Raw genomic sequence first — 27,831 nt, forward strand, 5'->3', positions numbered from 1 at the left:
GTCCCTCTTCATATCCAAAAACCTCTGTTTGTTAGCGCGTTTTGTTCAGTAAAACACTGTCTCAAACAACATCCGGTGAAATTTCAGAGCTTGAAACTCAACAAAACAGAAATTCTCATAATCTACATACATGAAAGACACAAATGTTATACACCAGCTTAAAGATAAACTTCTTGTTAATCCAACCACTGTGTCAGATTTCAAAAAGGCTTTCCGTCGAAAGCAAACCATGCGATTATCTGAGAACAGCGCCCAGCAGACAAATCATTACAAACAGTTAGCAGCCAAGAAGAAGAGTAACAAAAGCCAGAAATAGCGTTAAAATGTATCACTTACCTTTGATCTTCATATGGTTGCACTCCGAAGACTCCATGTTACACAATAAATGTTTGTTTTGTTCGATAAAGTCACTCTTTATGTCCAAAAACCTCAGTTTTCTTGGTGCGTTTTGTTCAGTAATACATTGGAACAAAGCGCGGTCACAGCAGTCAAAAAATCTGAAAAGTACCATAAAATTTCGTAGAAACATGTCAAACAGTGTTTATAATCCAGCCTCATTGTTGTTTTTGTCATAAATAATCGATCATATTTCAACCGGACAAAAGCTTCGTCAATAGAAGAGGAGAAACAAGAAATGCGCCCTTCCGATCATGCGCTGGGCTCATGGCTGGAAATTTCCACTGTACACTCATTGAACGTGCTGTTTCTCCCTCATTTTTCAGAGTAAAAGCCTGAAACGATGCCTAAAGACTGGCCACATGTTGAGGAAGCAATAGAGATAGTGACCTGCGTCATAAGTCTTTGTATGGTGGATAGGCTTTCAATGGAAAAACAGGCATTTCAAAATAAAAGCATTTCCTGGATGGATTTTCCTCAGGTTCTCACCTGCCATTTCAGTTCTGTTATACTCACAGACATTTTTTTAACAGTTTTAGAAACTTTGGAGTGGTTTCTATCCAAATCTACTAATTTGCATACCCTAGCTTCTGGGCCTGAGTAGCAGGCAGATTACTTTGGGCACGCTTTTCATCCAAAATCCCGAATGCTGCCCCCTACCCTAGTGAGGTTAAAGGAGAAGTTTACCCAAAATCCAGAAACTCTGAAGTGATTCCATACATTGAAACTAGTCCAGTGGAGTTTTCTCTCTCCCTGTAGTGCTGTACTGAAACAGCTGCAAAACGTGACTTGTGACGTTGCTGGATGCGGGCCTCACTCTGCTGCTTTGCCAGTTTGTTATTGTATTACAGCTATGGCCTTTGGTTTTCACCTGGAATTGTTTATTTATGTTTGAGAAAAAAACACTTTGTATTGATATAAATGTATATAAATATGATGTCATAGTGAATTCATGACATGTGACTGAACAAGCCTTTTCGTACTTCATAACATGGCTACATACAGTGCCTCCGGAAAGTATTCAGACACCTTGACTTTTCCATATTTTGTTACGTTACAGCCTGATTCAATCTACACACAAATACCCCTTAAACCTGTCTAGGACATGCGTTCCGCTGGCAGAACCCCTCGACAACATTCCGCTGAAAGGCAGCGCGGGTAATTCAAAAATATTTTTTTGAAATATGTAACTTTCACACATTAACAAGTCCAATACAGCAAATGAAAGATAAACATCTTATTAATCTACCCATCGTGTCCGATTTCAAAAATGCTTTACAGCGAAAGCACAGCATATGATTATGTTAGATCACCACCAAGTCAAAAAAAACACAGACGTTTTTCCAGCCAAAGATAGGAGTCACAAAAAGTAGAAATAGAGATAAAATTAATCACTAACCTCTGATGATCTTCATCAGATGACACTCATAGGACATCATGTTACGCAATACATGTATGTTTTGTTCGATAATGTGCATATTTATATCCAAAAATCTCAGTTTACATTGGCACCATGTTCAGAAATGCCTCCAAAATATCCAGAGAAATTGCAGAGAGCCACATCATATAAATCAAATCAAGTTTATTTTATATAGCCCTTAGTACATCAGCTAATATCTCAAAGTGCTGTACAGAAACCCAGCCTAAAACCCCAAACAGCAGGCAATGCAGGTGAAGAAGCACGGTGGCTAGGAAAAACTCCCTAGAAAGGCCAAAACCTAGGAAGAAACCTAGAGAGGAACCAGGCTATGAGGGGTGGCCAGTCCTCTTCTGGCTGTGCCGGGTGGAGATTATAACAGAACTATGCCAAGATGTTCAAAATGTTCATAAGTGACAAGCATGGTCAAATAATAATCAGGAATAAATGTCAGTTGGCTTTTCATAGCCGATCATTAAGACTTGAAAACAGCAGGTCTGGGACAGGTGGCGGTTCCATAACCGAAGGCAGAACAGTTGAAACTGGAATAACAGCAAGGCCAGGTGGACTGGGGACAGCAAGGAGTCATCATGCCCAGTAGTCCTGACGTATGGTCCTAGGGCTCAGGTCCTCCGAGAGAGAGAAAGAAAGAGAGAACGAGAGAATTAGAGAGAGCATACTTAAATTCACACAGGACACTGGATAAGACAGGAGAAGTACTCCAGGTATAACCAACTGACCCTAGCCCCGGACACATAAACTACTGCAGCATAAATACTGGAGGCTGAGACAGGAGGGGTCAGGAGATACTGTGGCCCCATCCGATGATACCCCCGGACAGGGCCAAACAGGAAGGATATAACCCCACCCACTTTGCCAAAGCACAGCCCCCGCACCACTAGAGGGATATCTTCAACCACCAACTTACAACCCAGGGACAAGGCCGAGTATAGCCCACAAAGATCTCCACCACAGCACAAACCAAGGGGGGGCGCCAACCCAGACAGGAAGATCACGTCAGTAACTCAACCCACTCAAGTGACGCACCCCTCCTAGGGACGGCATGAAAGAGCACCAGTAAGCCAGTGACTCAGCCCCTGTAATAGGGTTAGAGGCAGAGAATCCCAGTGGAGAGAGGGGAACCGGCCAGGCAGAGACAGCAAGGGCGGTTCGTTGCTCCAGAGCCTTTCCGTTCACCTTCACACTCCTGGGCCAGATTACACTCAATCATATGACCTACTGAAGAGATAAGTCTTCAGTAAAGACTTAAAGGTTGAGACCGAGTCTGCGTCTCTCACATGGGTAGGCAGACCGTTCCATAAAAATGGAGATCTATAGGAGAAAGCCCTGCCTCCTGCTGTTTGCTTAGAAATTCTAGGGACAATTAGGAGGCCTGCGTCTTGTGACCATAGCGTACGTATAGATATGTACGGCAGGACCAACTCGGAAAGATAGGTAGGAGCAAGCCCATGTAACGCTTTATAGGTTAACAGTAAAACCTTGAAATCAGCCTTTGCCTTAACAGGAAGCCAGTGTAGGGAAGCTAGCACTGGAGTAATATGATCAAATTTCTTGGTTCTAGTCAGGATTCTAGCAGCCGTATTTAGCACTATCTGGAGTTTATTTGGTGCTTTATCCGGGTAGCCGGAAAGTAGAGCATTGCAGTAGTCTAGCCTAGAAGTAACAAATGCATGGATTAATTTTTCTGCATCATTTTTGGACAGAAAATGTCTGATTTTTGCAATGTTACGTAGATGGAAAAAAGCTGTCCTTGAAACAGTCTTGATATGTTCGTGAAAAGAGAGATCAGGGTCAAGAGTAACGCCGAGGTCCTTCACAGTTTTATTTGAGACGACTTTACAACCATCAAGATTAATTGTCAGATTTAACAGAAGATCTCTTTGTTTCTTGGGACCTAGAACAAGCATCTCTGTTTTGTCCGAGTTTAAAAGTAGAAAGTTTTCAGCCATCCACTTCCTTATGTCTGAAACACAGGCTTCTAGCGAGGGCAATTTTGGGGCTTCACCATGTTTCATTGAAATGTACAGCTGTGTGTCATCCGCATAGCAGTGAAAGTTAACATTATGTTTTCGAATAACATCCCCAAGGGGTAAAATATATAGTGAAAACAATAGTGGTCCTAAAACGGAACCTTGAGGAACACCGAAATGTACAGTTGATTTGTCAGAGGACAAACCATTCACAGAGACAAACTGATATCTTTCCGACAGGTAAGATCTAAACCAGGCCAGAACTTGTCCGTGTAGACCAATTTGGGTTTCCAGTCTCTCCAAAAGAATGTGGTGATCGATGTTGTCAAAGGCAGCACTAAGGTCTAGTAGCACGAGGACAGATGCAGAGCCTCGGTCTAACGCCATTAAAAGGTAATTTACCACCTTCACAAGTGCAGTCTCAGTGCTAAACCAGACTGAAGCATTTCGTACACATTGTTTGTCTTCAGGAAGGCAGTGAGTTGCTGCGCAACAGCTTTTTCTAAAACTTTTGAGAGGAATGGAAGATTCGATATAGGCCGATAGTTTTTTTTATATTTTCCGGGTCAAGGTTTGGCTTTTTCAAGAGAGGCTTTATTACTGCCACTTTTAGTGAGTTTGGTACACATGCGGTGGATAGAGAGCTGTTTATTATGTTCAACATAGGAGGGCCAAGCACAGGAAGCAGCTCTTTCAGTAGTTTAGTAGAAATAGGATCCAGTATGCAGCTTGAAGGTTTAGAGGCCATGATTATTTTCATCACTGTGTCAAGAGATATAGTACTAAAACACTTAAGTGTCTCTCCCGATCCCAGGCCCTGGCAGAGCTGTGCAGATCCAGGACAGCTAAGCCCTGGAGGAATACGCAGATTCAAAGAGGAGTCCGTAATTTGCTTTCTAATGGTCATTATCTTTTCCTCAAAGAAGTTCATGAATTTATTACTGCTGAAGTGAAAGCCATCCTCTCTTGGGGAATGCTGCTTTTTAGATAGCTTTGCAACAGTATCAAAAATAAATTTTGGATTGTTCTTATTTTCCTCAATTAAGTTGGAAAAGTAGGATGATCGAGCAGCAGTGAGGGCTCTTCGGTACTGCACGGTACTGTCTTTCCAAGCTAGTCGGAAGACTTAAAGTTTGGTGTGGCGCCATTTCCGTTCCAATTTTCTGGAAGCTTGCTTCAAAGCTCGGGTATTTTCTGTATACCAGGGAGCTAGTTTCTTATGACAAATGTTTTTCGTTTTTAGGGGTGCAACTGCATCTAGGGTATTGCGCAAGGTTAAATTGAGTTCCTCAGTTAGGTGGTTAACTGATTTTTGTCCTCTGACGTTCTTGGGTAGGCAGAAGGAGTCTGGAAGGGCATCAAGGAATTTTTGTGTTGTCTGAGAATTTATAGCACGACTTTTGATGCTCCTTGGTTGGGGTCTGAGCAGATTATTTGTTGCGATTGCAAACGTAATAAAATGGTGGTCCGATAGTCCAGGATTATGTGGAAAAACATTAAGATCTACAACATTTATTCCATGGGACAAAACTAGGTCCAGAGTATGACTGTGGCAGTGAGTAGGTCCAGAGACATGTTGGACAAAACCCACTGAGTCGATGATGGCGCCGAAAGACTTTTGGAGTGGGTCTGTGGACTTCTCCACATGAATATTAAAATCACCAAAAATTAGAATATGATCTGCTATGACTACAAGGTCTGATAGGAATTCAGGGAACTCAGAGAGGAATGCTGTATATGGCCCAGGAGGCCTGTAAACAGTAGCTATAAAAAGTGATTGAGTAGGCTGCATAGATTTCATGACTAGAAGCTCAAAAGACGAAAACGTCATTTTCTTTTTTGTAAATTGAAATTTGATATCGTAAATGTTAGCAACACCTCCGCCTTTGCGGGATGCACGGGGGATTCGCGGGATGCACGGGGGATATGGTCATATAACAGAAATACTCTGAAAATCACATTTACACAAGCATCGTTGATCATTTCCAAACTGATTGCAGATTTTCCTGACAAGGTTGCCAGTCTGGCATCCTCAACCATAGTGCCGTTTAGGCACACGCCCCCTATCAGAGGAGGTCGGTATGTGTCTGCTGGTGAATCACCCAAGCCACACAGGAAAACCTCATGTTCGGTTAAGTTCCGAGTTGAACTCACCTTGTCATTTGTCACCAATGGCGAAGTCATAACCAAGTTCACCGGGTTTGTGGCAGATGCTGACGTCGAACACACGCCGTTGCGCAATGTATGACAGGTAGCCTTGGAAGAATGCGGGGAAGTCAACGGAGTTGGCATACATATTTGTCACCAGATTTGGTTGGTTTTCCAATCCATTAGTGGTACCAAACGGTCAATTAAATCTATCCCAATAAGCATCCGTTCGATGTCGATGGTAATCGCTTTCGAAGTTGAGTTTAAGTAGGAGACACTTGAATAGTGGCGAGGTAGCTTCGGTGAAACCCCTAAGCTTCGTGTCGCAACGTTCCGTTTTCAACCAACGGTTTGTTGGGTCCACTGCCCCTTTTAGTTCATCCAGCAAGGTTTCGGATATGAGTGAAATTGTCAAACCCGAATCTATGAGAGCGTGACAGGTCAAACAGTCCTCCAGGACTGTTCTAAGGTATGGCCTGTTCGAGTTGGGTTTTCTCATCATATCCCCAACATAATGGAGTGGGTTGGGAGTACCGAGCGGTTTGTAATCTGTGTCGATTTCCAAGACGGATAACTCACCTATGTGACCCAGTGGGTCCTCTATCGGAATGTGAGAGGAATCATCTGTTGCAAAGCTGCTTATCTAGAACGAGTGGTCCCTGGACAGGGATTGGAGTGGGGGCGGGGGTATTGGAAATGTTGACGTCCTCTCGAATTGCGTTAGTTTCGGCTGACTTGGTTCCCAACAATTTTACGCCTAGTTATGTTGTCCTCTTTCTCAAATTTCTTACGATGCAGTACATCTCTTATCAGAGTTTCTATATCATTTCGCTTAGGGTTTAGATCATTGTTGAACACTTTGTTGCGCTTGTTACTCTTGTGTCCTGACCCTTTGTGAGGGTTAGGCGCAGGGACATATCGGCCAAGTTGATCTCTACGGGACCTGTTCGATTGGGGACGTTCATCATAGCTATTGCTACTGCAGTGGTTGTCAGTGTGGTGGTTACTTGGTTGCCACCCCCTTTGATCGTCATCTTTTACCGCACCTGTCCCTAATGCTGCACCTTCTAATTGGAGTGATGGTTCCCGCCTAAGCTCGAAAGTCGAGGTGTCCGGGCTCTTAGCCCGGCTTGCTTTTAATGCTTCAAAAGCGGTGCTTACAAGCTCTCAGAGCGTCGAGATTGGCAACCCAATGTGGGCAGTAGGGCCCAAGTAGTTGATGAAGTAGATGTTTGACAGAAACAGTTGTTTGAATGGTAATAGGTCTTCCATTCCCGTTTCAGTGAGCATGCCAAAGTAAGCTGAAAAAAGCAGGTGATAGTAGGTCTGTGGGTGTTCATTTTGAGCTTGTCTGATATTGTTAGCCAACGAGCTGTCGTGTTTGCGAGTCGCAGAACCACTGAATTCTATTTTCAAAACCGTGGCAAGTTTAGCGTAGTCGTGCAGGATTTCGCCACAATTTCTCTGTATATAATGGCCCATAACTTTAACACTAGCAGAGATCCTGGAACTGATATACCCTTACAGTATATTATATTCAACAATATATACAAAAATCAACATTTATATTTTCAATATTAATGTAAGAAATGTTTGAATGAAATCCGAATACTACTCATATTACAGAGCAAGTGGTAAAGATTCATGACACCCATTGTTGATTTGTAGCCTGTAGCATCTAATGATGAAACATTATGGAGTCTTGAAGGAGGACTGTAGCATCTAATGATTATACATTATGGGGTCTTGAAGGAGGACTGTAGCATCTAATGATGAAACATTATGGAGTCTTGGAGGAGGACTGTAGCATCTAATGATGAAACATTATGGAGTCTTAAAACTTCTTATGGCTAGTGGAACTCCTCGACAACATTCCGCTGAAAAGGCAGAGCGCTAAATTCAAAAATATTTTTTAGAAATATGTAACTTTGATGCATTCACAAGTGCAATACACCAAATTAAAGCTTAACTTCTTGTTAATCTACCCATCGTGTCCGATTTAAAAAAAAAGCTTTACAGCGAAAGCACACCATATAATTATGTTAGGTCAGAGCCTAGTCACAAAAACACACACAGCCATTTTCCAGCCAAAGAGAGGAGTCACAAAAAGCAGAAATATAGATTAAATTAAATTTATCACTAACCTTTGATGATCTTCATAAAATGGCACTTATAGGACTTCATGTTACACAATACATGTATGTTTTGTTCGATAAAGTTCATATTTATATCCAAAAATCTCAGTTTACATTGGCGCTTTATGGTCAGTAATGTTGAGCATCGAAAACATCCGGCAAATTTTGAGGCACATCAATTTACAGAAATCCTCATAATAAACATGTAAAAGTTGATAAAAGATACAAGTATTATGCACAGAATTATAGATATACTTTTCCTTAATGCAACCGCTGTGTCAGATTTCAAAAAAGCTTTACGGAAAAAGCAAACCATGCAATAATCCGAGTACGGCGCTCAGACACAAGCCATGCAGATACCCGCCATGTTGTTGAGTCAGAAATAGTGTTTTAAATATTCACCTACCTTTGATGATCTTCAGAATGCACTCCCAGGAATCCCAGTTCAACAATAAATGTTTGTTTTGTTCGATAAAGTCCAACATTTATGTCCAAATACCTCCTTTTGTTAGCGCGTTTGGTAAACAATTTCAAGCTCACGAGGCGCGGGCAAGTCCAGGCGAAAGTTCCGATGAAAAGTTCAAAAATGTATGTTACAGTTCGTAGAAACATGTCAAACGATGTATAGAATCAATCTTTAGGCTGTTTTTAACATAAATCTTCAATAATGTTCCAACCAGCGAATTCCTTTGTCTTAAGAATTGCAATGGAACGCAGGTCGCTCTCACGTGTAGGCGCATGACCAGCTCATGCCACTCTGGCAGACCTCTGGTTGAAACAGCTCTCATTCCCCCCTCCTTCACAGTAGAAGCCTCAAACAATGTTCTAAGACTGTTGACATCTCGTGGAAGCCTTAGGAAGTGCAATATGACCCCATAGACACTGTACATTCGAAAGGCAATGAGTTGAAAACTACAAACCTCAGATTTCCCACTTCCTGGTTGGATTTTTCTCAGGTTTTCGCCTGCCATATGAGTTCTGTTATACTCACAGACATCATTCAAACAGTTTTAGAAACTTCAGAGTGTTTTCCATCCAATAATACTAATAATATGCATATCTTATCTTCTGAAGATGAGTAGCTGGCAGTTTAATTTGGATATGCTTTTCATCCAAACGTGAAATTGCTGCCCCCTATCCTAGAGAAGTTTTTAACGAATGCACGTGTGTGTGTATACTGAACCAAAATATAAACAACAATTTACAGTTTATATGAGTCAGTGATTGTAAATAAATAAACGAGGCCCTGATCTATGGACTTTACATAACTGGGCAGGGGCACAGCCATTGGTAAGCCCTGGAGTGCATACACCCACCCATTGCGGAGCCAGGCCCAGCCAATCAGAATTAGTTTTTCCCCACAAAAGGGCTTCATTTCAAAGAGAAATACAACTCTGGTGGCTGGTCTCAGACAATGTGGAGGTCCTGGGCTGGCGTCGTTATATGTGGTCTGTGGTTGTGAGGCCAGTTGGATGTACTGCCAAATTCTCTAAAATGACGTTGGAGGCGGCTTCTGGTAGAGATTTTAACATTCAATTATCTGGTAACAGCTCCAGTGGATATTCCTGCAGTCAGCATGCCAATTGCACGCTCCCTCAAAACTTGAGACATCTGTGGCATTGTGTTGTGTGACAGAACTGCACATTTTAGTGGCCTTTTATTCTCCCCAGCACAAGGTGCACTTGTGTAATGATCATGCTGTTTAATCAGCTTGATATGCCACACCTGTCAGGTGGATGGATTATCTTGGCAAAGAATAAATGTTAACTAACAGGGATGTAAAAAATTCTGCAATCTTTTTTTTCAGCTCATGAAACATCCAACACTTTACATGTTGCGTTTATATTTTTGTTTATTGTAGTTACTCTCAGTTTTAGGAACATCTTCCCAAATACACTGCTCAAAAAAATAAAGGGAACACTTAAACAACACAATGTAACTTCAAGTCAATCACACTTCTGTGAAATCAAACTGTCCACTTAGGAAGCAACACTGATTGACAATAAATTTCACATGCTGTTGTGCAAATGAAATAGACAAAAGGTGGAAATTATAGGCAATTAGTAAGACACCCCCAAAAAAGGAATGGTTCTGCAGGTGGTGACCACACACCACTTCTCAGTTCCTATGCTTCCTGGCTGATGTTTTGGTCACTTTTGAATGCTGGCGGTGCTTTCACTCTAGTGGTAGCATGAGACAGAGTCTACAACCCACACAAGTGGCTCAGGTATTGCAGTTCATCCAGGATGGCACATCAATGCGAACTGTGGCAAAAAGGTTTGTTGTGTCTGTCAGCGTAGTGTCCAGAGCATGGAGGCGCTACCAGGAGACAGGCCAGTACATCAGGAGACGTGGAGGAGGCCGTAGGAGGGCAACAACCCAGCAGCAGGACCGCTACCTCCGCCGTGTCCTTTGTCCAGAATAGTTGTTGTTTTGATCTGGAACGGCAAATATCCCTCTTCATTTAGCATGGGCACTTGCCAAGTGACACGGATTACTCCAACGTCAACAAAGTTAGAAAACGGAACACGGCAAAACTCCCGAAAAAGTTTCAATAATCTGATTAAACTATATTGAAAAAACATACGTTACGAGGATATGGTGACATGTATCAAATCAAATCTAAGACGGAGATGTTCGTCTTTCATAACGACAGCTAAACAGAAGCCATATCAATGTCCTCTTTCGCGCGCTCCAGAAACAGGAAATGGACGGTCACGTCAAACAAAGACCTTTTATTCCACCTCTGACCAAGATAGACACGAAAATTCTTCTCTCACCGCATCTTGACAACCAGGGGAAGGCGTAGGAAGTGTTTGTGACTCCTACGTCACACGCCCATGTATAGGCAGGCAGTTGAACAGAGCATAGATTTCTGACATTTCACTTCCTGGTCAGGAAAAATGCTGCAGAAGGATTTCTGTTTCACTCAGAGAAATAATTCAAACGTTTTTAGAAACTAGAGAGTGTTTTCTATCCAATTGTAATAATAATATGCATATTGTACGAGCAAGAATTGAGTACGACGCCGTTTGAAATGGGCACATATTATCTGGCTACTCAATACGCCCCCTGCAGCCATAAGAAGTTTTTAAGGAAGTGTGTACAATTGTGGCCAAAAGTTTTGAGAATGACACAAATATGAATTTTCAGTCTGCTGCCTCAGTTTGTATGATGGCAATTTGCATATACTCCAGAATGTTATGAAGAGTGATCAGATGAATTGTAATTAATTGCAAAGTCCCTCTTTGTCATGCAAATGAACTGAATCCCCCCCAAAACTGGAAGCTTCAAAAGGATGGTGGTGCTTGGAATCATTGTTCTTCCTCTGTCACCCATGGTTACCTGCAAGGAAACACGTGCCGTCATCATTGCTTTGCACAAAAAAGACTTCACAGGCAAGGATATTGCTGCCAGTAAGATTGCACCTAAATCAACCCTTTATCGGATCATCGATAACTTCAAGGAGAGCGGTTCAATTGTTGTGAAGAAGGCTTCAGAGCGGTTTAATTGTTGTGAAGAAGGCTTCAGAGCGGTTTAATTGTTGTGAAGAAGGCTTCAGGGCACCCAAGAAAGTCCAACAAGCGCCAGGACCGTCTCCTAAAGTTGATTCAGCTGCGGGATCGGGGCACCACCAGTACAGAGCTTGCTCAGGAATAGCAGCAGGCAGGTGTGAGTGCATCTGCACACAAACTGATATTCTGCAAAGGGTACAGGGATTGGACTGCTGAGGACTGGGGTAAAGTCATTTTCTCTGATGAATCCCATTTTCGAATGTTTGGGGCATCTGGAAAAAAGCTTGTCTGGAGAAGACAAGGTGAGCGCTTCCATCAGTCCTGTATCTTGCCAACGGTAAAGCATCCTGAGACCATGTGTGGGGTTGCTTTTCAGCCAAGGGTGTGGGCTCACTCACAATGTTGCCTAAGAACACAGCCATGAATAAGGAATGCTACCAACACATCCTCCGAGAGCAACTTCTCCCAACCATCCAGGAACAGTTCGGTGACGAACAATGCCTTTTCCAGCATGAAGGAGCACCTTGCCATAAGGCAAAAGTGATAAGTGGCTCTGGGAACAAAACATTAATATTTTGGGTCCAGGGCCAGGAATCAACTTCATGTCATTGCCAATAAAAGCCTTTGACCCTTATGAAATGCTTGTAATTATACTTCAGTATTTCATAGTAACATCTGACAAAAATATCTGAAGACACTGAATCAGCAAACTTTGTGGAAATTAATATTTGTGTCATTCTCAAAACTTTTGGCCACAACTGTAGCTCGCATTCTGTATCATACAGCTATGAAAGTTATATATTTAGAACCACCTGCTCGATTGGAATTAAGCGACGTCTGTGTCTTGAGTGTCCAAGAACGGTTTAGTTTTTTGTGTTCTGACTTGTAAAACAGAATGAATAAAAAAGTAATGTAAACATTATCAGTAATTACCAGGAAACTCCACAACATTTGTTTTAAAATCACACCAAGATTGCTAAAACTGGCCTTAGGTTATTGAGCGATCTGATTAGGATTTACCCTCGTAGCAAGGCCTATTTATCATGTGGAGGTTTCATTCAGGTCTCTTTTTTTAAAAACACACTGTCTTTAGCAGGAGAAAGTCCAGACTCAGAGGATCCAGAGCCAGGGACGTCCAAACCAACAAGAAGACACCAGTGTTCCCACTGTGGCAAGTGTTTTAAACAGTTAGGGAACCTGAAAGAACACGAGAGAATACACACAGGTGAGAAGCCTTACCACTGCTCCCAGTGTGGAAAGTGTTTCAACCAGCTTTGGGAGCTGAAAAAACACGAGAGAATACACACAGGGGAGAAGCCTTACCACTGCTCCCAGTGTGGCAAGTGGTTTAAACAGTTAGGGAATCTGAAAGAACACGAGAGAATACACACAGGTGAGAAGCCTTACCACTGCTCCCAGTGTGGAAAGGGTTTCGGCCAGCCGGCCCATCTGAAACGGCATGAGAGAACACACACAGGGGAGAAGCCTTACCACTGCTCCCAGTGCGGAAAGAGTTGTAACGATTTAGGGAACCTGAAAAAACACGAGAGAATACACACAGGGGAGAAGCCTTACCACTGCTCCCAGTGCGGAAAGAGTTTTAGCGATTTAGGGAACCTGAAAAAACACGAGAGAATACACACAGGGGAGAAGCCGTACCACTGCTCCCAGTGTGGCAAGTGTTTTAAACAGTTAGGGAATCTGAAAGAACACGAGAGAATACACACAGGGGAGAATTCTTACCACTGCTCCCAGTGTGGCAAGTGTTTTAAACAGTTAGGGAATTTGAATGAACACGAGAGAATACACACAGGGGAGAATTCTTACCACTGCTCGCAGTGTGGAAAGAGTTTTAACCGGTCAGGGAACCTGAAAAAACATGAGAGAATACACACAGGGGAGAAGCCTTACCACTGCTCCCAGTGTGGCAAGTGTTTTAAACAGTTAGGGAATTTGAAATTACACGAGAGAATACACACAGGTGAGAAGCCTTACCACTGCTCCCAGTGTTTAAAAGGTTTCAGCCAGCTGGTGAATCTGAAACGGCATGAGAGAATACACACAGGGGAGAAGCCTTACCACTGCTCCTTGTGTGGAACGAGTTTTAACGATTTAGGGAACCTGAAAAAACATGAGAGAATACACACAGGGCAGAAGCCTTACCACTGCTCTCAGTGTGGAAAGTTTTTCGGCCGGTCAGGGGATCTGAAAAAACATGAGAGAATACACACAGGGAGAAGCCTTACCGCTGCTCCCAATGTGGAATGAGTTTCAACCAGCCGGGGGAGCTGAAATGGCATGAGAGAATACACACAGGGGACTTGCTGTCTTATATTGTTGACTGATAATGATTACCTGTTTTTACCATATGAACTTGAATTGTACAAAGTATACTAAAACATATATTTGTATGTTTTTATTAGAAAACATGAATTGAATATGGAGTTTGAATATAGAGTAGGTCAGATTCCTTCTGTTTTAAATGGTCCTTTTTTAAACTCTGACACTGTGTGTGTGTTTATCTGTGTGTCATTCCTCCAGCACTGCAGATAATCAAGTGATATTTGGATGTGATGCATTTGTTCCGTTGTTTACATTTGCAATGTTGGCCCACTGATGATTTAATGAAATGAAAATGTTCACAGACTCTGTAATGCAAAATGTTAATTGTATGTGTCCACATATCTGAGTATGTGACTTGTGGTGGATGAATCAGAATTAGTTGGGTAACATAGATAATTAAGATGTCTTATCTGCATAATATGCTGATGTGATATACTTGTTATTAGAATGTATCCCTTCGGACTCTGGTGTTGGCAGTTGCACTTCTTCCCTCAGCTGGGGCTCAGTCACCTGGGGCCCAGAGAGGGGAGAGGTTAGGCTTGTCTTTCCTTTGGCATTGGGGGGAGGTGTATGGCAGTGTCTGGAAGCATTGTATGTCCTCTCTGATGTTGCACTTATCCTGGGATAGTGTATGACCTAGAGGCTCACTCCCCTCAGTGAGCTTGTCCAGGAGTGGGGTCAATAAGGGGTTTTACTTGAGATGGGAGAATATAGAGTTGACAATTGAGTTATGCCATTGGATGAGTTTGTGTTTTTGTGCTATGAAGTACCAGGAACGAGATTAGAACCTCGTCTTAGGGACCAAACTGAATGATAAATTATAGCGAATGCTATCTGGCTACGGGATACTCCTTTCTCATTATAAAATCTCACTTTGTGAACTGTTCCTAGTATCTGTGGTTTGTTATGTCGACTAGGGGGTGGATCTTTGCTATAAAAGATCTCAGTAGCCATTGTGTTGCCACTCTCAACGGTTCATTAGACATAGTGAATTGTTGAAAGTCATTGCAAAGATCTTATTATTAAAGATGTAGGTTAAGTATAACTCTGATTAGTGTGTGAAGTTTGTCTCTCATTTGGTAATACAGAAATTAACCACCACAGACTAACCTTGTGAAACTGACCTATTATAATCTCCTGTTCTTGGGAGTATCATTCTGCATTTCAAACCAGCTGCACCTGCATCCTTGTATGAATAAAGTCCCTCCCAGGAACAGGAAACTAAAAAGATATGTGCTCATCACCCAATGCTTCAGGAATTCAAACTGTCTACACTGCGCTGTGTAACTCTGTTATTCTCTCTGAGCTCAGAAATAAAGAATATTGGTTTGACTTGGACTCCAGCAGATCCTTATTTTATAATATCCACCACAACTCTCCCACAGATTGCTGTTTATCATTGTCTCAGTGAAGAGTTCTTCGTTTTACTTTCCTGGGGGCATTTACAATTCTCCCACTGGTTGAATAAACGTTGTTTCCACGTCATTTCAACAAAACAAATCCATGTGATGATGTTTGATCAATGTGGGAAACTGATTGGATTTGTAAAAAGCCATGAACATCAGGTATTTTTTATTTTTCACCGAACTGGCAACCCAAATCCAATGACAGGTGAAATTTTGTGTTGATTTCATGTTGAATTCACTTTAGTTGACGACTCAAAGAAATGTAAATAGAAACTAGATGTTGAACTGACGTCTGTGCCCAGTGGGCTGGTTTGAATACGCGGCAGGTGTTGGATCAATATCCACCTTCGTTGGATAAAAGGCTTTGCGTTATGACGTAGTGCACAAGAAGAATAACGTTTGCTGTTAAATTCCGATGTACCGAATGAAAAATACAAGTTAAATTGGTTTCCATCACATTTTCAACTCCACTGATGGTTTTAAAAACTTGTGTGAAATAGGAAACGTGCTCTTGTCCCGTGCACTGTAGCCTGCAGCTCACATATACAGTGCTGGTAGGCTACCTATATGATGAAATTATTATGAATGAGAGCGATATTATTGTATTTGTCAAATGGCAACCAAGCATCAATCATCATGTCACCAGAATAAGACCATCAAAATGTATTGGAAAGGAGCATCAAGCTCATCACATGCAGTTTCACCACCCTGTGAAGTTCATAACTTATTTAATCTGTAGCCTAAAAAACTACATGGTTTCCCAAGTCGTAGAGGGAGGACCACACAACATATCATCACGTGACTCCAAGTTAAAACAGATGTGATGCTTAGTATATAAATATTTGTGGATAAATGAGTTTCCACCGCCATTTCTTGCTCATACATTTTTACTGACACAAAAAGACCCCACCATGTCAAACAAACTAACAAATTGTCTATCTGCATTAATAAAAGTGTACAGGCATATCCTGTTTCCATCAGCCCAGTCATTACTTTTGAAATGGTTGGATCAATGTCCACCTTCATGATATGGATGAAGCCTGATTTGGAATGTCTGAGTAGTTCTATCTGATGTCATAATACACCCCTCTGATAATCAAGTGATATTTGGAACGTCTGAGTAGTTCTATATGATGTCATAATACATCCCTCTGATAATCAAGTGATATTTGGAATGTCTGAGTAGTTCTATATGATGTCATAATACATCCCTCTGATAATCAAGTGATATTTGGAATGTCTGAGTAGTTCTATATGATGTCATAATACACCCCTCTGATAGTGATACATTTGCTCCATTGTTTCCATGTCAGTTGGAGGCCCACTTTATGTCTTACATAGTGGGGCTTTAAAAGAATAGTATGGTGACATCTTAGTGTGGCTTGAAATGATTAGGATTATTAATCAAAAACTCCAAAGAAACAATACACTGCGGCTTTGACGTCAAGATGAGAATGGGCTGATGGTTGTTGGTGCTTCTATATAGGTAAGGCTGTCCAATATGAATGTTCAATACACACAATAGGTTGATCGGTAGCCAGTTAGCTAGCTGCTACAGTCCAATATGAATGTTCAATACACACTAGGTTGATCGGTAGCCAGTTAGCTATCAACAAAATCAAAATGGACTCCAGGCCTGGTGGTGGCTGCAGTGCACTACAACCACTGTTTACCAGGGCTTCCTGAGTGAAAAATAATTTGGCTATATAAAGAGGGCACGACAAAACCTATTCCCCCTTTGGCATGGGTCCTCAGATCACAACGCAGGGCCAGACGAATTACCAGGACGTGTACTCCGAGCATGCGCTGACCAACTGGCAAGTGTCTTCACTGACATGTTCAACCTCTCCCTATCTGAGTCTGTAATACCAACATGTTTCAAGCAGACCACCATAGTCCCTGTGCCCAAGAACACCAAGGTAACCTACCTAAATGACTACCGACCCATAGCACTCACGTCTGTAGCCATGAAGTGCTTTGAAAGGCTGATCATCTCTATGGAGATGGGAGAACCTTCCAGAAGGACAACCACCTCTGCAGCACTCTGCCAGTCTGGCCTTTATGGTAGAGTGGCCAGACGGAAGCCACTCCTCAGCACTCTCCCTACGGTGAAGCATGGTGGTTGCAGAATCATGCTGTGAGGATGTTTTTCAGTGGCAGGGACTGGGAGGCAAGTCACAATTGAGGCAAAGATGAACAGAGCAAAGTACAGAGAGATCCTTGATGAAAACCTGCTCCAGAGATCTCAGGACCACAGACTGGAGCGGTATAAAAAATATATGTGTTTAAAAATATACAGTACCAGTCAAAAGTTTGGACACACCTACTCATTCCAGAGATTTTCATTATTTTTACTATTTTCTGCGTTGTAGAATAATAGTGAATACATCAAAACTATGAAATAACATATATGGAATCATGTAGTAACCAAAAAAGTGTTAAAGAATTCAAAATATATTTTATGTTTGAGATTCTTCAAAGTAGCCACCCTTTGCCTTGATGACAGCTTTGCACACTCTTTTTTTTATTTTTTATTATTATTATTATTATTATTATTATTGTTATTATTATTTTTTTTATTTTTTTGAGGGGGTGGATCAGCCTAATATTGCGGAAAGAATGTTGCTTCCAATGTAATTGTCTGCATCATTTCCAATCCCCCATATTTTTTGGGGTAAATATATATATATCCATTCACGTATGCATACATATACACATATATACATACACATACCTACATAGACATACATACTTTTTTTTAAAGAGTATACCTTTATTATTATTCCCTGCAAACCCTACCACCGATCCCCCAATTGGAGTAAACTGATAAACATTTCTGTTTTTACCTTCAATTTATACATCTTATACACATTTTACAGACACAGTCTACTTTATAATAGTTCTCAATTGTTTGTTCTTAGTCCTTCCTCTATTTCTGTTGTCCATCCAGTTTGATTTCCACTTGTAACTGTGCTATTTCACAAAAGCTCCGCACCTATACACATTTCACAGATCCCGTATGCCCTACATTGTTTATCTTGTTATTAGTCCCACCCTTCAGCTCCACTCAACCTTTCCCATCTATCTTCCAACATCATCCATTTCGGATTTTTATTTGCCATATATTTTTCAACTGTGCTGTGATGCTTCACAAAAGATTTGAAACGTCCTATTCTCATAGCTTCCACGGATTGTAAATTAAAAATAAACATTTTTGCTAAAATAATTATTATATTATTGATTGATTGACTATGGCTTTTCAAATCCCCCAGTATTGCTATCTGTAGCGTTAGTTCTACGCAAATGTTGCAATTCTTCAACCATTCCTGGACCTGTGACCAAAAACGAGCTACATGCGGACAATACCAAAATAAATGGTCTAATGACTCTGCCTCCTCACAGCAGAATCTACAGAGCTGAGAAGATTGTATCCCCCATATATATAACATTCTATTAGTTGCAAGAATTTTGTACAATAATTTCAATTGAAAAATTCGAAGTTTTGAATCCAGCGTTGTTTTGCGTATCAATTCATAAACCATGTGCCATGGAATGGGTACATCGAAAATCTCTTCCCAACTATTTTGCAATTTATATGGCACAGCTGTAAGTTTTTTGGTCCTTAAATGAAATTGGTATATGTTTTTATTTATCACACTTTTCTTTAACCATTTATGTTCTTTAATATAAGGCCGACATACAAGTTCCTTACTTTTATCCCCTTCCACCTGCCTCTTCCATTTTTGTGGTAATGCTGCAATTAATTGGTTGTAATTTTGGGTAGAGCAGACATTTCCATATGTCTGTGTTAGCTGCATGTGTGACATTACTCCACCAGTCCTATTTATGATATCATTCACAAAAATTATACCTTTTTTAAACATTTCTTCGATAAATACAGTTTTTTTTATCAATTACTATATTTGAATTTAACCACAAGATTTGTTGTACTATTTGTTCCGTCCTTTCAGGTGGATTAAACTGAAATTGCAACCAACTTTCTAAGGCTTGTTTAAAAAATAAAGATATTTTGGAGATTATTTCCTTTTCAAGCAACCGAAAGTGAGCAGGTGTAATCTGAATAAAGGGAAAAAGGCCCTTCTTGAACATAGGATGAGACATTCGTACCAATCTACTAGAGAACCAGTTTGGATTTAAGTATAACTTTTGTATGACTGATGCCTTTAGTGAGAGGTCTAATGCTTTAATATTTAATAATTTCTGCCCTCCGAATTCATATTCGTTATATAAATAGGCCCTTTTAATTTTATCTGGCTTGCCGTTCCAAATAAAATTGAATATTTTTTGTTCATATAATTTAAAAAGCAGGTCACTAGGTGTAGGCAAAACCATAAGCAAATAGGTAAACTGTGACATGATTAAAGAGTTAATCAGGTTGATTTTCCCACAAATAGACAGGTATTTTCCTTTCCATGGTAGCAAGATCTTATCTATTTTTGCTAACTTTCTATAAATATTTATTGGAGTGAGATCATTTCTTTCTTTTGGGATTTGTATACCGAGTATGTCCACATCACCGTCAGACCATTTAATTGGTAAACTACATGGCAATGTAAAATGTGTATTTTTTAGTGATCCAATACGTAATATGGTACATTTATCATAATTTGGTTTTAATCCTGAGAGGATAGCAAATGTATCTAGATCCTCTAAGAGGCCGTGGAGAGATTCTAGTTGTGGTTTTAAAAGAAAACATGAATCATCAGCGTACAATGACACCTTAGTTTTTAGGCCCTGGATTTCTAATCCCTTAATATTAATGTTTGATCTAATTTTAACAGCTAACATTTCGATGGCAATAATAAATAGATATGCCGATAGTGGACAACCTTGTTTTACTCCTCTAGATAGTTTAAAACTTTCTGAGATGTAGCCATTATTTACTATTTTACACCTAGGGTTACTATACATAATTTTTACCCATTTTATAAGAGATTCCCCAAAATTGAAATATTCTAGGCATTTATATATAAACTCCAGTCGTACTTTATCAAAAGCCTTTTCAAAGTCAGCTATGAAAATCAGGCCTGGTGTCCCCGATATTTCATAGTGTTCTATTGTTTCCAGTACTTGCCTTATATTATCTCCAATGTATCGTCCATGTAAAAAAACCTGTCTGATTAGGATGAATAATATCTGACAAAACTTTTTTTATTCTATGCGCCAAGCATTTTGCTAGGATTTTTGCATCACAACACTGAAGTGTAAGAGGTCTCCAATTTTTTAAATGGACTGGATCTTTATATATACCACTTGGGTCCTGTTTCAGTAATAATGATATCACACCTTCTTGTTGCGTGTCTGATAATCTATCATTTATATAGGAGTGGTTAAAACAAGCTAATAATGGTCCTTTGAGTATATCAAAAAAATGTTTGTATACTTCCACTGGTATGCCATCCAGTCCTGGAGTTTTCCCATCCTTAAAGGCCCCAATTGCATCATGTAGTTCCTCCTCTGTAATTAGGCCTTCACATGAGTCTTTCTGTACAGATGTTAATTTTACACTATTATTAGGGAAAAAATCCATACAATTAGTTTCAGTTAGTGGAGATGGAGGAGCCTGAAACGAAAACATATTCTTAAAGTACTTTACTTCCTCTTCCAAAATATCATTTGGTGAATCATGCGTGACTCCATCATTTGTAACAAGTTTTAATACATTTTTTTTGGTAGCATTTCTATATTGAAGATTGAAAAAGAATTTGGTGCATTTTTCCCCATATTCCATCCAGTTCGCTTTATTTTTATAATATATTACACTGGATCTTTCTTGAATAAGTTCCTCCATTTCTTTTTGTTTTTCCTCTAACTTATTCTGTGCCTCTATGGTACCGTTTTTATTGTTATCTAACTGTACTGTTAGTCCTTCAATTTCCTTTGTTAATATGGACTCTTTTGATCGAAATTGCTTTTGTTTTATAGATGAGTACTGAATTGCATGGCCTCTAAAGGCACACTTAAAAGTGTCCCATACAATATGGGGATCTGCTGTACCTATGTTATGTCTAAAAAAGTCAGTTATAAATTATTCTGTCCTAGTTCTAAACAATTTATCATCTAGTAGGCTTTGATTAAATTTCCAATATCCTCGCCCACGTGGAAATTCTGTAAGAGTAATATATATGCCAATTATGTGATGGTCCGACCGCATTCTGTCCCCTATCAAACACTTTTTAACTTTTGGTGCCAGAGAGAATGATATAAGAAAGTAGTCAAGGCGACTAGCTTGATTAAGCCTCCGCCATGTATATCTCACTAGGTCAGGGTATTTAAGTCTCCATATATCCACTAATTCCAATATATCCATGACATTCCTGATTTCCTTAAGTGCCTGAGGGTGATAGTTTGTAGTGTGATTTCCTTTCCGGTCCATAGAGGTATTTAAGACCGTATTAAAATCTCCCACTATAATAATAGAGTCTAGTGTTGCTTGTAGAGTTGATACATTCTTATATTATATTGTCAAAGAAGCTTGGATCATCATTATTCGGACCGTATAGGTTAATAAGCCATATATGTTTATTGTCCAATAACATATTTAAAATAATCCATCTACCTTGAGGATCAGTTTGGACAAGTTGCACATTTGGATCAAAGTTATTACTAATTAAAACCATCACCCCTTTTGAATTTCTTTGCCCATGGGAGAAATATATTTCCCCCCCCAGTTCTTTTTCCACAAAACTTCATCTAAAACTGTTGAATGGGTTTCCTGTAAACAGTAGATATTATAATCCTTCTCTTTTAGCCAGGTAAATACTGAGGTAAATACTTATCAGGTAAATACTGATAAATCAGTAAATACTGATTTAAATCAAATATTGAATTTGGGCTTTACTAATATTGCCCATAGAAATGCATTGATAAACACGTTTTAACCTTTCACGGGTATCTACCCCGGGTCCGGGAGCACCCCCCCCCCCCCCCCCCCCCCACACTGAGTAGCATCGCTAGCATAGCGTCACAATTAAATAGTAGCATCTAAATATCATTAAATCACAAGTCCAAGACACCTAATGAAAGATACAGATCTTGTGAATAAAGCCACCATTTCAGATTTTTTAAATGTTTTACAGGGAAGACAAAATATGTAAATCTATTAGCTAACCACGTTAGCAAAAGACACCATTTTTCTTTGTCCACCATTTTCTCTCTCCACCAGTAGCTATCACCAATTAGGGCAAATAAAGATATTGATAGCCACTAACCAAGAAAAAACCTAATCAGATGACAGTCTGATAACATATTTATGGTATAGGATAGGTTTTGTTAGAAAAATGTGCATATTTCAGGTATAAATCATAGTTTACAATTGCACCCACCATCACAACTCGACTAGAATAAATACACAGAGCAACGTGTATTACCTAATTACTAATCATAAAACATTTCGTAAAAATACACAGCATACACTAATTGAAAGACACAGATCCTGTGAATACAGACAATATTTCAGATTTTCTAAGTGTCTAACAGCGAAAACACAATAAATCGTTATATTAGCATACCACATGTGCAAACATTACCAGAGCATTGATTCTAGCCAAAGAGAGCGATAACGTAAATATCGCCAAAATATATTAATTTTTTCACTAACCTTCTCAGAATTCTTCAGATGACACTCCTGTAACATCATATTACAACATACATATAGAGTTTGTTCGAAAATGTGCATATTTAGCCACCAAAATCATGGTTAGACAATGACAAAAGTAGCCCAGCTGGTCAGAAAATGTCGTGCGCCATATTAGACAGTGATCCAGTCTTATACATAAATACTCATAAACTTGACTAAAAAATACAGGGTGGACAGCGATTGATAGACAATTTAATTCTTAATACAATCGCTGAATTACATTTTTTTAATTATCCTTACTTTTCAATACAGGTTGCGCCAAGCGAAGCTACACCTAACAAAATGGCGGCATAAGCGTTTTTCGACAGAAACACGATTTATCATCATAAATTGTTCTTACTTTGAGCTGTTCTTCCATCAGAATCTTGGCCAATGAATCCTTTCTTGGGTCTAATCGTCTTTTGGTCGAAAGCTGTCCTCTTGCCATGTGGAAATGCCCACTAACGTTCGGCACGAACTGGAAACGTGCCCAGCGGTTCAAAGTGTCTCAGAAAGAAATGCCTCAAAATCGCACTAAACGGATATAAATTGCTATAAAACGGTTCAAATTAACTACCTTATGATGTTGTTAACACCTATAACGAGTAAAAACATGACCGGAGAAATATTACTGGCTAAACAACAGGTTGGAAGGAGGCGAGTCCGACGTCCTTCGTGCGCCAGGCGCAGGCAGCCAAAGAAAGTTACTTCCGGTATTTGGTGATTTATAGAGGCACTGATTGCGCAATCGACTCCATTCAAAGCGTCATCACGTACTGACATCCAGGGGAAGACGTAAGAAGTGTCTGTTTCTCCATAGCATTTACAGGGACCTTTAAACTGACTCCAGATCAGGGGCCAAGATGTCTGAAATCTGACTCCCTATCATGAAAAGTGCTGTAGAAGGAGTTCTGTTTCACTCAGAGACAAAATTCCAACGGCTATAGAAACTAGAGAGTGTTTTCTATCCAATAATTATAATAATATGCATATTGTACGAGCAAGAATTGAGTAGGAAGCCGTTTAATGTGTAGAGCAAATTATGCTAATGCGAAACAGCACCCCCTATATTGACAAGAAGTTTAACTGGAAAAAAATACATATATATATTTTTTAAGTAATAAGGTTTTATCTAGGCGATATATCTAGGCGATATAAGAAAGCTCAGGTAATATTTTATATATTGTTTTACATATATTTAACCCCTTATTTTTTGGGGCACAAAACTACCTCCGTACTTCCATTTGTGTGTATAGGTTACCTTCAAACGAGTTCCGATGAGCAACATAGAGAACACCGTTATGTTGGTGAGTCTCCCCTTTTCCATTTTATTTTGTAGCTCAAACGGTTTGGATGCTACAGACATTTTTTCGTGAGAAGACCCGATATTTGGGATGTCTTATGGTCTGACAATAACCGCTGTAGCGACCACCTTCCACCGCACAGGCGGAAGGCCGACATTTGCAGATGTGATGGATTGAGACGCAGCCCATGCAACAAAACAGATCTTTATCTTAAACTGATGGATTTGGATGGGGATTTTTTTTTTACTATGTTACTTAGATTGACGCAAAGTGCTTCAATAGACTCTTAAGGATTAACATCACCAGTAGGCTAAGGCTATCACATCCTTATGATATACAGTATCTATTTTCATAAGAGTAACGTGACTGCATTAACATCACCAGTAGCCTAAGGCTATCACATCCTTATGATATACAGTATCTATTTTCATAAGAGTAACGTGACTTCATTAACATCACCAGTAGGCTAAGGCTATCACGTCCTTATGATATACAGTATCTATTTTCATAAGAGTAACGTGACTGCAAGAGACAGGTCGGGAATGTCAGACTGTTTTACGGGACAAATCAACCTTTTTTTTCTAAATTAGTGGTGTTTGAATTTGTTGATAAAATGCAGGACATGATTGTTTGGTTGTGCGGGGACTCTCCGGGACATGTGGTCTCCCTAATTACCTGCCTCACTGACTCTCCCTTGGCCAGGTGAAACGACATCTCTCTCAGAAGCACTTCTCTCCCTGCCTCTCGCTTCAGTAACTCAGCCACTCTTTTACCATCAGATGGTCCGTCAATCTGTAAGTCTCTGCTTTCTTCGCTTTTGATGTGCTGGTTTAGTTTTAGTTGTGTTCTGTGGGCTCCTGCCTGTGCTACTTGGTCTTGAGTTGTTAACAATGTTGGGCTCTCGCTTGCTACTTACTACTTACTGTGGTGGTTGGCTAGCTAGGCTAGTTAGCTGGCTAGGCTAGCAGGTTAAAATAGCTAATGTTAGCTGGCTAGCTAACATAACTGCATGTAACATTATTTGATAACTGGCATTGTGTATTTACAAAACTTTGGATTACTTTAATGCGGCTCAATTTGCTATTAAAGCTGTAAATTAGAGCTAGCTAGGTGTTGATAGCCACTGGCTGACTCATGCAGTGCTGAAGTAGGTAGGTCTGGTAGGGCTAACATTAGCAGGCTAGTTAGCTAGCAACCTTGCAAGCTTATCTGTAACCGTCAATTCATAAAGTATTTGCTTGTAAGTTGGCTGAAGATGTTATTGAAACCACTAGTCATGAGTGCACACGATTTGGTTTAATTTGAAGTGATCTATTTGAAGATGTTTCTGTCAGAGTTTACATTGTAGGGAATAGGCTGGCTAGCCGGGTCCTCCATATTACTTCACAGCCTGTAAAAAAAACATTCTGACATGACTTTGGCATTCTTTGGAATTCTGATCGGTTTTATGTACTCTAAAAACAGAAAAGAGAGGTGGAACTTTGCATTGGGACTTGTGATGCTATACTAATGCAGATCCATATGTTACATGTGGTTACATTTAGCTACCTCCACTTTAAGGGAGTTGTATGGCCACATTTAGATGTGAATAAATAACAGACAGAGAAAACAATTTCTATTCTAACAGTATTTGGGTCATTCTTGAGCTCTGGTAATATTTCAGTCCCACTGACTAATTTTGATTATAAATTGAAATGTCCAGTATAATGAATTGAAATAAATATAGAATTAATTTAAACTTTATTATTACAAAATCATATTTTTTAACTGACACCAAGAATTGTTTCATGTCCCCCAGGCGTTTCAATAAATGTTTACTTGGGAAATTAATATTAAAATGTGCACATCATTTAATGCAAACAAAAATTTGTGTTATTTTGTTGAGAAAGTATTTTTTTTAAATAAATGCATGATTATTTATTAAATTTACACAATTTAGCTATGTCCCTCAGTCTACATGTAACGGGTTGTAAATCTGTGACAGGGTTGAGTTATTTACTTTATTTATGAATATTGCATCTAAACAAATTAATAATTGAATATATTATACATTATATATTGTTTATATTCACTTATAAAACATGCTGTAATGTGTTCCATGTGAACAGAAAATATATTTTATGGCAGGTAGCCTGGTGGTAGGAGAGTTGGGCAAGTCTCTTCAGTTGTTCCTTTAAGTTGCTCTGGATCCTAAATTACTCAATGATTATAGTGTATACATGTATATATTCTAAGAATCTTTGATTTAACGTTATTCCATTGAAACATCTAGGGAATGATGGCACCCACATCAGCAGCAGAACGACAAAGGCACGTCACAATGCTGACCCAGTAAAAAGGGAACAGTACCTTGAGAGAGAGAGATGGAAAAGGAATGTTGATTCAGGGGGAAAAAGGAAAGATAATTGATTTATTAAGTGAGAGAGACCAGCATCAGAAGCGTAAACAGTGGAGAACAGCTTACAAAAGAAGCAAGGAGAGGAAAGGAGCACTGAGGAACTTGACCACTAAGTCCACATCATGAACGTTGAAGAGAACGGCAGACAGGTTGGTGGCTAAGGGCCGTGATATCAGTGATGTACGGGACCTTTACAAGGCCTCCATCAGACAAACACGTCAGTGAAGCTGTTCTGTGTGAAGAGTGCCGATGATGAACGTGCGATGGAGATGATGCCAAGACCCATAAAAGCAGTGCCCTCGACCATGAGAATACACCAGGTCATCACCATGGCTCCTGGTGAGCTGATGTCTGGTGATGTCAGTTGCCTTTGTTCAACAACGAAGGACCTAAACTGTACATGCTTTAATAACACACAGCACTTCAGTTTCATTCAGAAGGTCCTGGTTGCTCCAGAACAGCCAGCCAATGAGGAAAATCGTTTTTTATCCAGGCATCATCCTCGGACGAATGAAGTTAGTGTATAAGTGAAATATATACATTGCGTAGGACCAAACAGATTTTTCTGGAATTCTCGAGACGACTTCCACTAGTGTCAGTTTGATGAAGTCCTTGAGATGATTCCAGTCCTTGAGTCCTTGAGATGACCTCCCTACTCTTCTACATTTGCACACACTGTCATAGATTTTTCTATTGTGTTATTGACTGCACATTTGTTTATGTGTAACTCTGTGTTGTTGTTTTTGTCGGACTGCTTTGCTTTATCTTGGCAAGGTCACGGTTGTAAATGAGAACTTGTTCTCAACTGGCCTACCTGGTTAAATAAAGGTCAAATAAAAAAATACCTTCATGAGGTTCTATAGTAGCAAGGATCTGACACCTCCGGAGGGCTTGATGGCTCAATCCACCAGAGGTATGGCTACGACATAGGCATTGTTCAAAGGCATCTCTGTTGAAGAGATCTGTAATGCAGCATGTTGTGGTGATGTACCTTCATGAGGTTCTACTGACTGGACATCACTAGACATACGGTGAGTAGAGTGGGGACCTCTGAGGGATGATCCTGTCTAGACTTGGCATCAGAGAGTATATGAGCTCTATGGTAGTTGGTAGTTGACTAGGTTACCTTTCACACATGG

At 40.0% G+C, this 27,831-nt stretch overlaps 1 pseudogene; it reads left to right on the forward strand.

Annotated features, from left to right (window-relative positions):
- Positions 1 to 27,831, forward strand: part of LOC129846863 (zinc finger protein 502-like) — a 45,788-nt pseudogene that overhangs the window by 7,914 nt on the left and 10,043 nt on the right.

Source organism: Salvelinus fontinalis, unplaced genomic scaffold, assembly GCF_029448725.1.
Source record: "Salvelinus fontinalis isolate EN_2023a unplaced genomic scaffold, ASM2944872v1 scaffold_0632, whole genome shotgun sequence".
NCBI lineage: Eukaryota > Metazoa > Chordata > Actinopteri > Salmoniformes > Salmonidae > Salvelinus > Salvelinus fontinalis.